The 15029-nt window shown below is 42.6% G+C and overlaps 1 protein-coding gene across 2 annotated transcripts in view; it reads right to left on the reverse strand.

Moving 5' to 3' along the window:
• Positions 1-13607, reverse strand: part of ZNF19 (zinc finger protein 19) — a 54897-nt gene extending 41290 nt beyond the window's left edge. The window contains exons 1-2 of one of the 2 annotated variants that reach the window (XM_059667528.1): positions 13390-13607; positions 8086-8164 (exon numbers count right to left, since the gene is read on the reverse strand). The gene's annotated coding sequence lies outside the window, so the exon portion shown is untranslated. The remainder of the gene's footprint in view (positions 1-8085; positions 8165-13389) is intronic. The other variant, XM_059667532.1, reaches the window with a different exon arrangement.
• Between the last annotated feature and the right edge of the window lie 1422 nt (positions 13608-15029).

The following is a 15029-nucleotide window of genomic DNA, read 5'->3' on the forward strand; positions in this document are numbered from 1 at the left end:
AGATCATTTTGAAACAAAGGGGCTTAGACTGACTGTCATTTAACTGTGTTACTAGATGGCTTCATTATCCATATAATGAGAACAATTGCTAAGTTTTTAGTAAATGTTAATTAAAACTATCCTTTTCAACTTATGAATAGTAGTTATGGAGAGAGATGGGAAGGTTGAATCAACTTAAGATTATTTTTGTACAAAAATCTTCCATTATATTGTCTGTAACATGTTTCTCAAAAAATAGTTTATAGCCCTGGCCAGGTGGCTCCATTGGTTGGAGTGTTGTCCTCTATACCAAAAGGTTTGGGGTTTAATTCCTGGGCAATACCTAGGTTATGGGTTCAATCCCCAGTCGGGCACATATGGGAGGCAATGTTTCTCACATCAATGTTTCTCTCTCTTTCCCTCCTTCCCTCTTTCTAAAAGTCAATAAACATATCATCAGGTATGAATTAAAAAAATTTTAAATACAGTTTATAATTTACTATGTGATTTAAACCCAAGCTAAGTATAAATTAATTTTACAGACTATGTACATTATCATGACTTCTATTAATTACTTTCACAGACCAGCAAAGCAAAATTTAAAATGAATATATGTGAGTGACAAAGGCCAGATAACAATAAATCTCTGATAGACATTAGTTTAGGATTCCCAATAACCTATCAAGGGTTTTGCCCCTCTTCTGCACAAATGTTCCCGGTCATTAAGAGAAAGGTTACTTTTTAAATGCAGTATTGAGGGAAAAGTAATGATAAATAAGCAGAGTAAGGAGATTTGAATATAGCATTTCCATTAAAGGGTTCTTCATTAATTTCATACATTAAATGGGCATCTACTATATGCCAAGGTATGTCCTAGGTGCTATGGATACAGCAGCAAACCACAGGCAAAGCCCCTCTTTTCATGCAGCTTATATTTCAGTTGGGGAGTGGCACAACAAGCAATAAATATATGATCATATGTACTACAAGCAGTAGTAGATTAGGATAAGGACCTAGGGGTGAAGGGCAGTAATGTTATAAAGATGGTGATAAGGAACGTTATTACTGAGGAAGTGATATTTGAGCACAGAAGCTTGTGCAGCAGACATCTGGAGCAAAGTGCCCCATTAAATGCCAATGTCAATATGGACAGAAACAATAAGGGTCTAGTGAGAACCTGTCATGTGCTCGGTGCTATGCTGAATTTGTACAGAATGAAGAAGTACAGATGTTATAGGAAGGACAGTATGACAGGAGGGTTATGTGCTCATGAGCACATGGGATCTGGAACTATGCTGCCCAGCTGACTCTTATTACCAGCTGGGTGAGCTCAGGCAAGTCCCTTAACATCTCCATGTCTCAGATCCTTCAGCTGTAGGGTGGGTACAATAATGGCAGTACAGAGCGCACTTACCAAGTGTCTGGCACACACGCAGGCACTCCCTAAATGTCAGCTGTGAATATCATGCTAACACCTGGTCTTGGTTCTCAAGGACTGTCTTCCATCATTTCTGGTAACATCCTTATTAAGGTGATGCTTAACAGTAGATCACGAGCCCTTTATGGCATTGCTGATCATACTGATAGTGATTAGGAGATCCATAGCTTCCTGATCTTCTAATTTCTCTTCAGCAGAAGTTCTAACTGGAGGCGATCCCTTCCCCATCCCTTCTCCTCCACCACCCCCCACACACACCGCCCCCCGTCCCCACCTCCCTGCCCCAAGGGACATTTGGTAATGTCTGGAGACATTTTTGGTTGTCACAACTTGGGGCTGGGGGTAGCAGTGTTCCTGGCATCTAGTGAGGAGGAGCCAGGAATGCTGCTAAACCTCCCTCCATGCATAGAAAAGCTCCCTCCCCCACAAAGAATGCTCTGGTCCACAACGTCAATAGTGCAGTTGTTGAGAAACCCTACTTTAATCAGAGAACAATACATGAAGGATGAAGAGCTGACTATTCAAATAGATTTCTCTTCCATCCCCATTCAATCACATTCAATCTCACTCAAATAGCACACTACCAGCCAAGTGTCCTGACTGGGGAGATGCCACAGCCAGGGCTCTTTTGGTCCCCACTCAATTCATCTCAAAGAGAGTGGCAGAGTAGACATTATAAAAATACAGAGCAGGCTGATCGGCGTGGCTCAGAGTGTTGAACCAGGAGGTCATGGCTCGACAGCTGGTCAGAACACAAGCCCGGGTTTCGGGCTGGATCCCCAGAAGGGTGTGTGCAGGAGGCAGCCAATCAATGATTCTCTCTCATCGTTGATATTTCTGTCTCTCTCTCCCTTCCCCTTCCTCTCTGAAATCAATAAAAATATATTTTTTTTAAAAAAGAATGAGGTACATTTCAGGAGAACATTTGGGATTCATTGATTGCATCCCAAATCAATGTGATTTAAATGGCTAACTACAGATCAAGTAAGTGTGCTGAATGAAAGGAATAAAGGCTCCTGTAAAGATAAGGTGAATGGAGGAAACTCTTGATTATCTAACCCATCATAAACCAAACTATGATACCTTAACATATGCCACACACACAGACACACACACAAACACAGACACACACACACGCACACACACAGACACACACAGGCACACACACACAGAGAGATGCACACACACACACACACACAGACACACACACACACAGCATTCTGGATGCAACTAAGCTTGAAAAAGTTGGCTATTCTAAATTTAACTGGGTTAAGATCTTCAGAACTTCAAATATGTTCATGTGCAGATTAAGAATAGAGTATAAAGCAGTGCTCCCAAACTTCTTGGACTAACAACTTTTTTTTAATCAATATACCTAGTTACATCTGTTAGGAGAATGTTTTGAAAAAGACCGGTTTGAGAAATGCTGAATTGTGTCCAGCAATCATAACCCCAAAGGCCCCAACATTGATTTCTCCTAGCTTTCTCCCAAGCCAAGCGGGCAAACGTCGAATGGAGAAAATCACACGAAGGCAGCTTACTTTACAAGGAGTTTATGATCATTTCAACAGTCATCTGCAAACCCTTCGCCCTCTCCACAAGAACCTTCCCCAACCATCTTCTGACCACACACCTTGCCCTCCTTCCCAGAGAGAAGAAAAGCCATGAGACATGGACTTCTCAGCTCTTCAATGCAAGCATCTAAACCTCCCTTACCATTCTGTCTTCCCTCCTATTTTGTGCTACAATATTGATGTTGTTTTATCTCCTGTTTAAGGCCAGTTTCCCCAGCTTTAGATTACATCCCCTCTCACCTTTTCAAGAACTACACATTTTTATTATTCACTCCCTCTCTTCTGAACTCAACTTCTCTCCAAAGGACTCCTCTCGCATTTTAACTTACTCAATTCTCTTTCTTCTTGGGGGGAAAAAACCCACCTCTCCATCACCCCCATATCCTTATCCAACTACTAGCCTCTCTCTCTTCACCTTCGCAGCCCAACTGCTCTGAAGAGTTGTCTCTATTCATTAGCTTTGTTTCCTCACCTTCTACTTCCTCCTCAACCACTCCACTCTGGATTCTGCCCTCTTTTCAAACAGCTCTAACTAACAGTAAAAATTAAATTTCATATTGCTCATTCACTCAGTGGTCATTTGCTAACTTTCATTTCACCTGAACCCAACCATGTACACATCTGGATCCTAGGTCATGCTTCTCCCATCTGGAATACCCTATTCTGTCCCACTCCAATTTCTCTGGCTTGTTTTTTTCTGACCTCTCAGTTCTCAACGAAAACACCTCCTCTGGGAGGTTTTTTTCTTCTTCTGGTTTTATTCTTAAGCCTCTCTTGAGTGCCACTGTGCAGGCTTTCTACTATCATAAAAACGATCATGCTATAATAAACCCCTCCAATATACATATTCTTTGAGCTCTTTGAGGGCAGACACTGTCTTATTCACTCTGGTATAACCAATGCCGAGCACGATTTCTAGCACATAGTAGGCACTCAATAAATACTTGTTTAATGAGTTTAACTTGATCTCATCTGTATTATTTGTAAAGGTCTCATTCGTTATGTAACACTTAGACAAAAGGTCAATCACAGAATCTTCTATTATGAGAAACAGAGTGACATGTTTAAAGATTAAAATAAGAAAGAAGTGACATTTAAAAGTTTCCTGTTTAAAAGAAGGGAAGTTGAATCTTAAAGCCAACAGCTCAGAAGTGCTGGGCTGAGTGGGGTAGCAGGTGGCAAGGGGGAATAAAGTAGGGATTCAAAAATTAAGTTGACTTATATTTCTAACAGTGATATTACCATGGCAAGAGACACTGCAAATTATGCTGGATTTCTGAAGAGCTGCATGTGTTCACAGGGTACAGCATATGAACTAATTAAGTGCCACCTGGGAGCATTTGGCAAATATTTGCTTACTGATTGCCTTCCAATTGGTTTTTAGCCAAATTTCCAAGCAGAGAGTTTCCGGCTTGCCTCTCCACCATCATGTTGGCAAAGTATGGTTAAAAGAATGGCTTGAGGGAAGAGAGTCATCTTTGATTCTTTCTTTTCTTTCACTTTCCACATCCTATTCATCAGCAATTCCTATCAGTTTGACTTCCAAAGTACACCCTGAATCAGACCGCCTCTCACCATCTCCAATGCCACAATGTGCACCCAAGCCAACCTCAACTATCACTGTAACTACTGACAGAGCCTCCTGACTGCTCTATTGTCTCTTCTTGCCCTGTCCTTGTAGCTCACCTTCCACTAACGAACTAACCACAGTGACCCATCTAAAGGGTAATTAGAGGTCACCCCTCTGCCTACAGTCCTCCAGTAAATAGCCCAGGTGACTGTCAACTGGAGACTGGATAAACGAACTGGTAAATTCCTACCATGTAATACCACTCAGCAATAAAAGGAATGAACTGATTCCTCCAACATGGATGCCTCTCAGAAGCATTAGGGTAAGTAAAAGTTTAACAGGAAAGAGTTCATACTGCATGATTTCTTTTATACACAGTTCCAGAACAGGAAAAACTAACCTGGAGAGGGAAAATCATCACAGGGAAGAGGTGGTAATAGACTGAGGAAGAGAAACGAGGGAACTTTGTGAGGTGATGGAAATGTTTCATATCCTGATAGTTTGGTTTGTCGAGGTGCATGAATTTGTCAGAACTTAATGGCTATACTTAAGATTTATATATTTCATTGTATGTAAATTTTACCTCAAAATAAAAAATGCAAATACTGAATTCTACTTCATAAGTTATAGAAATGTCGAACCACTATACTATACACCTGAAACTAATATAATATTGAATGCTAATTGCAATTGAAAATATTGAATTCTAATTAATGACACATATTTTAGAAATTTAGGAGTTACTGATGTCTAAAACTTACTCTGCAATGCATCAAAAATACATCAGAGTGAATGATAGATGGATAGATATATAATAAAATAACTATACTAAAATGTTAATGGTAGAATATTGGTAAGGAGAATATAGGTATTGGTTGTGAAAACCTTTCAGTTTTGCTGTTTAAAAATTTTCATACTAAAGTTATGGGAGAAATGAAAACCTCTAAGGCAGTGGTTCTCAACCTTCCTAATGCCAAGACCCTTTAATACAGTTCCTCATGTTGTGGTGACCCCCAACCATAAAATTATTTTCATTGCTACTTCATAACTGTAATTTTGCTACTGTTATAAATCATAATGTAAATATCTGATATGCAGGATGTACTTTCCTTGTTACAAATTGAGCATAATTAAAGCATAGTGATTAATCACAAAACAATATGTAATTATGTATGTGTTTTCCCTTGGTCTTAGGCGACCCCTGTGAAAGGGTCATTCGACCCCCAAAGGGGTCGCGACCCACAGGTTGAGAACCGCTGCTCTAAGGTGCCCACACTCCTGCAACAGCAGTGCTGTCTGACACTTCCTGCTGAAAGATCATTTAACGAGGGAAAATTATGGAAAGCAACCATTTAAAGTCTCTGGATATTGTCCTAAGAGTATGCAGCAAACAGAGAAACATTTATTCAAGAAAATTTAGTAAATTAAAAAAAATACATTTTTATTTATTTCAGAGAGAGGAAAGGGAGATAGAAACATCAATGATGAGAGAGAATCACTGATCAGCTGCCTCTTGCATGCCCCCTACTGGGGATCAAGCCAGCAACCAGGGCACGTGCCTTGACTGGAATGGAACTTAGACCTCCTGGTCCATGGGTCAACACTCAACCACTAAGCCACAGCAGCTGGGCAGTAAATCTTGCTAAGAACAGTAAGAGTTTGTGGCAGTTGAGCCATCACCGGACCCCATCTCCTCCTAACTCGATGTGACAGAAGCTTTACTCCAGGCAGGTGCCAAGAGGATAGGGCTCCCTCGCCCCTCAGCTTCTAGTTTAGGATTATGGTTTTACCTGGGGGAGGGGGGGGGGCAGGGCGGGGGAGGCAGATGGCCAGCACATCAGCTCTTTCTCAGGCAGGGGACTGGATTGGGACTTCCTTCCAAAACCCAATTTCCACCTGTAGGCACAATCATTACCTGGGCACAGAAAGCTGAGCATGTTGGGTCCCAATTGCCTCCACCTCAGTTCACTCACTGGTTCTATGCTAATTTTGAGAACGGTTTTTCTCAGCCCTGTTGTCATTGAGTGCTAATTTAGGTTCAGGGGAGGAAGAAATAGAAAGGGGAGAAAGAGGAAAGAAGAAGAGAGAGAAAAAGGAAAGATGGTAAAGAGTACAACGTGGAAAACTAGGGTCTGTTTTAATTCTTTTTTTTTTTTTTTAATCCTCACCAGAGGATCCTCCTCTCCCTCCCCCCATTGTTTTTCAGAGACAATGTGGAAGGGAGGGAGGGACGGGAGAGCAAGAAACATTGATATGAGAGAGACATATCAATTAGTTGCCTTCCATAAGAGCCCCAAATAGGGCCAGGGACTGAACCCACAATTTTTTGGTGCACAGGCCGATGCTCTAACCCAGCCGTGGGCAAACAAACTATGGCCCGCGGGCCGGATCTGGCCCGTTTGAAATGATTAAAACTAAAAAAAAAAAAAAAAAAAAGACCGTACCCTTTTATGTAATGATGTTTACTTTGAATTTATATTAGTTCACACAAACACTCCATCCATGCTTTTGTTCCGGCCCTCCGGTCCAGTTTAAGAACCCATTGTGGCCCTCGAGTCAAAAAGTTTGCCCACCCCTGCTCTAACCACTGAGAAACACCAACTAGGGCTGTTTTAATTCTTTTACAATTCTTTGTAACATCTTTCAGCGCCTGAAATTGTCTTAGTTATTTGTGTGCATGTTTGTTTTCTGTCTCCCCTACTGCTAGGATATTTCTGTCTTGTTTGTCCCCATAGAAGATGCTCAATAAGTATGTGATGCAAATCCCACACCAACATGATAAATCCACAAGTAAATTATTTGAAACTTTCCAACCATTCTTCCCATTTCTCATGAGCACAAATAATCTCTCCCTCACCTAGTCTAGTCTCCATCACCTGGGTGCTTATTAAAACTACAAATTCTTAGGTCACACCTGCAGAGACTGGTCTGTCTCTGCTCTTTAACTACATATCTGCCTGCCTTTAGAAACAAACAGTCTGAAAAGGATAAGAAGAAAGTCTGTGTGACAGTCTGGGGAATGCTTCCATGCATCAAACAAGACACTAGGATTGTTGATTATATAGGAAAAATTGGAACAAACATACAGCAATTTTTTTTTGGGGGGGGGGGGGGGGACGCGTTCAACGTGTTAATTCAAGTTTGCTTTTCTCCTTCCCAGATGTGGAGTGGAATGACTGGGCTTGGAAACTGCTAGAGATTAGAATCAAAGACTCAAAAAATGTAAGGCTTTACTTAACTTGTTTCCTTCTTATCACCTACATCCAAAACATCAAGATTTCACCTTCCACAAACACTGTGCTATTCAAAACATTTTCTGCCAACCAGCCGCATCAGCCTTACCTAGAAGCTTGCTGGGGAATGCGGAACTTCAGACCCCATTCCAGAGCCGTGAAATCAGAATTTACAATTTCATATGACCCCCAGGTGATCTGTGTACGGTTGAGAAGCACTACAGCAATTTCTGGACATAGTGAACCAGTGCCTACTATCTCCAAAAATGTGCATCGACCATTAGCACTTACCTGCCAAACTGGACCAGCAGAGTGAGGAGAACTCCTAAGTGAACTGTTTTCCCAAGAGGCAGCTGTAGGCTTCCGGGACCTGTGCATTAGGAAAAAGAAGTGAAGCATAAAAAGATAAAACTCCAAAGCAATGTCAAAGCGTTATGATTCGGTTTTTAGGTAACAGTAAGACATTATCTTCAATTTTGTTAGGTGTTAATGGTGATGGGAAGGAAGGAAAGAAGGAAAGAAAGAAGGAAGGAAAAAAAGTCCCTATGTGTTAATGATGAACCATATTAAAGTATTTATGTAGGAATTCATATACTATCTTGGGTTTGCTTTAAAATGCACCAGAAAAATAAAAAGTGGAGGGAAGAAAACAAATTGGTAAAATGGTGATAGTTTTTGGAACTGAGTTATGAATACATTGAGATTCATTATAATACTTTCCCTACTTTTATGGAAAATGTCATTAGAAGACTTTTTTTTAAGTAGTCTCAGGTTAGTGATAACCACCAGTCCCACCAAGAGGCACTTGTGGTGGGAAAGTGTAGTCAGGAATGTTGTGTATTTGCCCGAAAGTGAAGGTTGAAGGGTAATAGGCAAGAAGTAAGGTTTATGGACCAGACCCCTTGGGTACATTCCTTCATTTAATCCCCCATCATAGCTCTGTGACATTAAGGGCACCTTAACCAAGTGACTGAATTTAGTATCACCAATCATGGGATAAACTGGTTTTGTCTGCCTCCTGGTGGAAGGTATGGGGAAGAACACAACATCATTGCTGAAAATGTTTACCTGGAATCTAATCATGAGGCAGCTGAATTTGGGAAATTTTACCAGACAATGAGCCTGAACTCTTCAAAACTGTCACTATCATGAAAGGCAAAAAAAAAAAAATTAAATCAGGCATACTGCTATAAATTAAAGAAGACTAAAGAGATATGATCTACATGCAATGGGTAAACTCTGACTGGAACTAGATTTTTTTTAAAAAAAGGCTGGGAAAAAACCATTGTGGGGGACAATTCAAAACTTTGAAAATGAATAGTGTGCCAGATGTTTTTGAGAAAAAAAATTAAATGTATTGGGTGTGACTTAAAAAACACACAACCTTATGAGGTAAGCGGTAACCCTCTTTTAGGGACTGGGAAACGGAGGTTCAGAGAGACAGTGGTCCACAGCTGGTAAATGGTAGCGCAGAAGTGGGTCCGTATCTCCCTGCCTCCAGAGCACATGCTCTTGGCTGGCGGATGCTTCTTCCTCCAGCAGCCCCAGGAAGTAAGAAATAGGACTGTGGTCTACAGTGCGCCCAAGGGAATGGTTGTGGCTAAAGATGGTAAAGGGGCACCATTCACGGTTGTCATGGAACCAGCAGTCATTCACTTATTCCAAATTAACTGTCGGGTGACAATGATAAGCAAAACCAGGCAGCCGCTGGGCTGAGGTTGTTTCCAGCCTAGTGAAGGAGTCAGGCATTAATCAGACGCTGGGACCACCCAAAGGAATGCATAGCAACAGAAGATGCTAACAGCAATGATGAAAAGGAAGTGTCCCAAGTGGAGGGACACAAGGAGACTTCCATTGAGTTGTGCTTCGAAGAAGGAATAGAAGCTGATACAGACCGAGGGAAGAGCGTGAGCAAAAAGCCGATGGCAAGAGGAGGGAGCATGACCTCACCGTAGGAAAGCCCCAAGGATGTGTACAAAGTGAGAACGGAGGAGAGCAGGTAGGGCCAGACCATGGACCTTGAAGGCTATGCTAGAGATTCTGTTCAATCTTTAAAGCGATGGAACATTATTAAAGGGGGTAAGCAGGTGACAAAATCAAATTTCATGTTAAAAAAAAAAAAAAGACAAATTTCAGCCGACATGTTGAGAGGATAACTGAGCAGAATAGATGCTGTCAGACCAGTTAGGAGATTGCGGTAGCCACTGGAGCTTGGATAGAGTGAGCAGTGGAGATGCAAAGGCCAGATCTGAGGCGTGCTTGGGAGGACTGGGTATGGGAAAATGCAGAAAAAGGAGAGGCTGAGGCTGACTCTTAGGTTTCTAGCTTGTGCAGGTGGACAGAGATGCCATTCCTTGAGAGAAGTAACACTGGGAGAAGGCCAGATTTGGGGAGATATGAGTGACCTCTTGGAAATGAAGAGTTAGTAGTGCTTCTGAGGCCTCCAAATGGAGATGGGAGAGAGCAGATAGATGTGCAAGTCCAAAGTTCAAAAGAGAAGTCTAGAGTAGAGACGTACATTGGGAATCATCACCCTATGGTTACTAAGGCAGGGACAAGACGTCTCAGAAAGGGAGGAGTTAGCCAATGGAAACCTCTGGGATTCAGTGGTTCTTAAGGAGAAGGCAGGAGTTGATGCAGAAATATTGGAAGGGCCGAAACCGGTTTGGCTCAGTGGATAGAGCATCAGCCTGCGGACTGAAAGGTCCCAGGTTCGATTCCGGTCAAGGGCATGTACCTGGGTTGCGGGCATATCCCCAGTAGGAGATGTGCAGGAGGCGGCTGATCGATGTTTCTCTCTCATCGATGTTTCTAACTCTCTATCCCTCTCCCTTCCTCTCTGTAAAAAATCAATAAAATATATTTTTTTAAAAAAAGAAATATTGGAAGGGAGAAGTGGAGGGGCTGAGTGAGGAACCTGAGGACAAGTGCCGGGCCTTAGTGCCATTCCCGCTGCCTCCAGAGGCACTGCATTCCCTCCAGCAGGGGCACCATCCTCACCAGTGTTGGAGGATGGCTCCCGCGCTTTCCCCCCTGACAGGCTCTATCACTCACCCTCCAGGCAAGCCTCTGCCGGCAGCCTGCCACTGCTTCCTGGGAAAGCTGCTCTGGCCCTGGGCTTCTCTCCTGGCGTTACCCAAATTATACCATGATTTATTTATTAAGCAACTAACTTAGCTATTAACCAATCCCGCGGTGATGGGCAGAATTTATGGGCAAAAGTCAGGGTGATAACCATACTATGGAATACCATGCAGCAGGAAAGAGAAAAATTTTTCTGTGTGCACATATGGAAAGCTCCACAATTTCTATATATATTTATGTATTTAAAGAAAAATAGCAAGGTACAAAACTGTGATTGCATGCTATCTTTTGTACTGGAGGAGGAATATAAATTTGTATTTCAATTGGCTTGTATATGTCTAGAGAAACCATATATACCATACAATTCACCCATTTAAGTGTACCATTCAATGATTTTTAGTATTTTCTCAGTTGTGCAACCATTAATACAATCAATTTTAGAACATTTTCATCACCCCAAAGAGAAACCCTATACCTGTAAGCAGTCATTGTCCATCCCAAAACCCACATACACCTCACCCTGAACTCTACACAACCACTAATCTTGTTTTCTGTCTCTGAATTTGCCTATCCTGGACATTTAATATAAATGGAATCACACAAACTAGTCTTTTTGATTGGCTCCTTTCACTTAGCACAGCGGTTCTCAACCTGTGCGTCGCGACCCCTTTGGTGGTCGAATGACCCTTTCAAGGGGTCGCCTAAGACCATTCTGCATATCAGATATTTACATTATGATTCATAACAGTAGTAACATTACAGTTAGGAAGTAGCAATGAAAATAATTTTATGGTTGGGTCACAACATGAGGAACTGTATTTAAAGGGCCAGAAGGTTGAGAACCACTGACTTAGCACAATGTTTTCAAGGTTCATTCATGTTGCAGCCTACATGAGTACTTCATTTCTTTTTACTGCCAAAAATATTCCATTTTACGGCTATATCACATTTTATTTATCCATTCATCAGCTGATGGACATCTAGGTTATTTCCATTTTTTTTATTATTATGAATAATGTTGCTATGAACAGTCTTGTAAAAGTTTTATGTGCACACAGGTTTTCATTTCTCTTGGTTTATTTTCTCTAGGAGTGGAAGTGATGGGTCACATGGTAACTGTGTGTTCATCCTTTTGAAAAACTGCCAAACTGTCTTCCAAAGTGGCTGAATCATTTACATCCATATCAGCAATATACGAGTATTCCAATTTCTTCACATCCTGGCCAATACTTGCTATTGGGGGTGTGTGTGTGTGTGTATGTTTATGATAGCCATTGTAGTGGGTATGACCCCACTGTGATTTTGATTTGCACCTGCCTAATGGGTAATGATGTTGAGCAACTTTTCAAGTGCTTGTTGACCACTTCCTTGTACCTCTTTGAAAATAAATTTTCTAAATATCTTTGTCTCTGTCCTGGCCGTGGAGCTCAGTTGGTTATAGCATCATCTGGTATGCCAAGGTTGTGGGTTTGATCCCTAGTCAGGGCACATACAAGAAACAACTAATGAATGCATAAATAAGTGGAACAACAAACTGATGTTTCTCTCTCCCTTTCTCTCTCTCTCTCTCATAAATTAATAAATAAATAAATAAATAAATAAATACCTCTGTCCCTGAATCTTCCATCTACGTTACTACTATCTTTAGTTAATCTTCGTATCTCCTTGTTGTAGTTCACTTAAAAGATAAAAAGTAATGGCAATACATTAGTCTTTGTATTTTCTCATTCATTCATCAAATATGACTACCTATTGTATGCCAGAGGCTGTTCTGGTTACTGAGCATATAGAAGAGACTAAAACAGACCAAAAAATTCTTGCCCCATAAAACTTATTTTCATGGTTTAAATTTTTTCCAGTTTTATTGAGCTATAATTGACATACAAAACTGTGTAAGTTTAAAGTGTACAGCAAGCATGTCAAACGTGCAGCCCATGGGCCGCATGCCTCATTTTATTGGCCCATGTTAGCCTTTGAGTTTGACATGCTTGGTGTACAGCCTACTGACTTGACTATGTATATTGTATATGAACATGTATATTATGAAGTGATGCCCACATGAAGTTCAGTTAATATCCATTATCTCATAGAGATTTTTTAAAAAGTTTTTTTCCTAGAGGTGGTCATCTTTTTGTCATTCATTCTGTTATTGTGGTATATCACATTGATTAATTTTTCACATTTATTCCCGCATCCCAGGAATAAATCCCACTTAGTCAGGATGTATAATCCTCTTAAAGTGCTGTTGCATTCAAACTGCTAACGTCTCTACATTGTTTCAATTTTAGTATGTGGGCTGCCAAAGCAAAAACTCCAAGTGGCTTTATTTTTGTAACGGGGCACAATGCACTCTGAATTTTATAATACACGTTGGATTTCAGTTATCAACGAGCAAATGCCTCAAGGAGCAAGCAGCTTTTCCCCTGCTTGGAGCATTAACAAAAATGAAGACACACTTGCGACTTCTGATCCTTTTCTTTGCAGACTTGGCATCGCCTCCTACACACACACCTCAATGGAATGGAAGGCGCTGTGCAACAATTTGACCCACGGCAGCATCCATATTAGCCGCTGCCACGAAACCGTCTGGAACTTGTTTGTAAATACACCAACATGGCTGAAAACCAGTAAGATGTACTGGGAATTCAGTTCTCCCCCAACGGACGCAATAATTCGACCTGTAGCGTAAAGCATGGCCCCGGGCGCGTGGTAATGCGCTGGTGTGAGGGGCGGGGCGGGGCGGGGCCGGGACGCGCTGGCTGCAAGATGCGGGCATTCACCAGGCACGTGGGAGCGTGAAGTCCACGGTTCTTTAGGGGGGAAGTTCCAGGAACCAAACTTTTGGAAACCGGCAACCGCTCCTGGGACGGAATTTCTGCTTCTGTTTCACAAACCTCCGCCTTGCTGGGCCGGGCCCAGAGCTGGGCAAGGGTAAGGGTTTACCTAGGGATGACCAGTCGACTTCCCGGAAGCCTCCTGCTGGCCGCGGCCCAAGCAGCAGGACACGGAGGAGGAAGAGAATCACTCCACAGGGCGCGGGTCCAGGAGGAAATAAAACCCAAAGCCATCACTGAGGAAAGTCCGCGCCCGCTTAAAGGAACTGACCCTCGCCATCCCCTCTGGTGCGGCGCCAGCATCCCCGAGCGGCGCCTCGCAGCCTCGCGACGACGCATGCGCCCCGCGCAGCGCAACGCCCTCCGCGCTCGCCTCCGCGTCTGCGCAGTCGCGGGTCTCCCGCCTCTTCCCCCGCGTGGGGGGCCGGTGGCGGCCGCGGACCCGAGTGGGCTGCTTGGTTGCACCCCCAGTGGGTAGCTTCCCGGCAGGCGGTGCTCCGGCCCAGCGGGAAAGGGGAACCTGCAGACCGGAACCCGTGTGTCCAGCCTTGTCGCGCATCCTTTTGTTTTACCCCGGGGCGCTCTGGCGCCGCCGCCTCTCCTGTTCTCCGTTATCCGCCAAGCAGCTGGAAGTCGTCTCTCGGGGAATTTTTAACTTGTTTGGAGGCAGCCTCGGTGCGGGGTTCCTTTTTTTATTTTTTATTTAATCTAGAAACATCCAGGGCGGCCCTGGCCGGGTAGCGCAGTTGGTCCTCCCCATCCACGTTTGCAGTGGGATCCCGGTCAGGGCACAAAGAAGAATCCACCAACGACGAATGCATAACTAGAGCAACAAGTCCGTATCTCTCTCTCTCAGATCAACACATTTTTTAAAAAACACAATTTTTTAAAGAATGTTTACAGAAGCATCCCGGACGTGAGGGACGCCTCAAATGTCATTTCTTCAATAGGAAACTGAATTATAAAGTTGAGTGATACTTTGCAGAAAGGAAGTAAAAGAGGAAAACTCCCCCCCACCACCACCACCACGTTTACATATGCATATACACAGGGTAATCTCAAAGAATGAACCAGCAACTGCTAACCGATCAGAGTGGGGGGTCTTGGGGGGAGCGGGGAGGAGGGTTGTATTGTTTTAAGTTTGTCCAATGCTCATGGATTGTTTTGTAAATGTTTGAATGTTTGACTCCATCAAAATGTAGACACCAAGGAAATTCGGAAATTTAAGAAGTCTGAGTAGAATTGAGTAATGCTTGATAGAATATGTATGTTTGAAGAAATGTCTTGTGTAACCCACCAAGTCTTCCTGTTTATTTC

Source organism: Myotis daubentonii, chromosome 15 (genome assembly GCF_963259705.1).
Source record: "Myotis daubentonii chromosome 15, mMyoDau2.1, whole genome shotgun sequence".
Taxonomy (NCBI): domain Eukaryota; kingdom Metazoa; phylum Chordata; class Mammalia; order Chiroptera; family Vespertilionidae; genus Myotis; species Myotis daubentonii.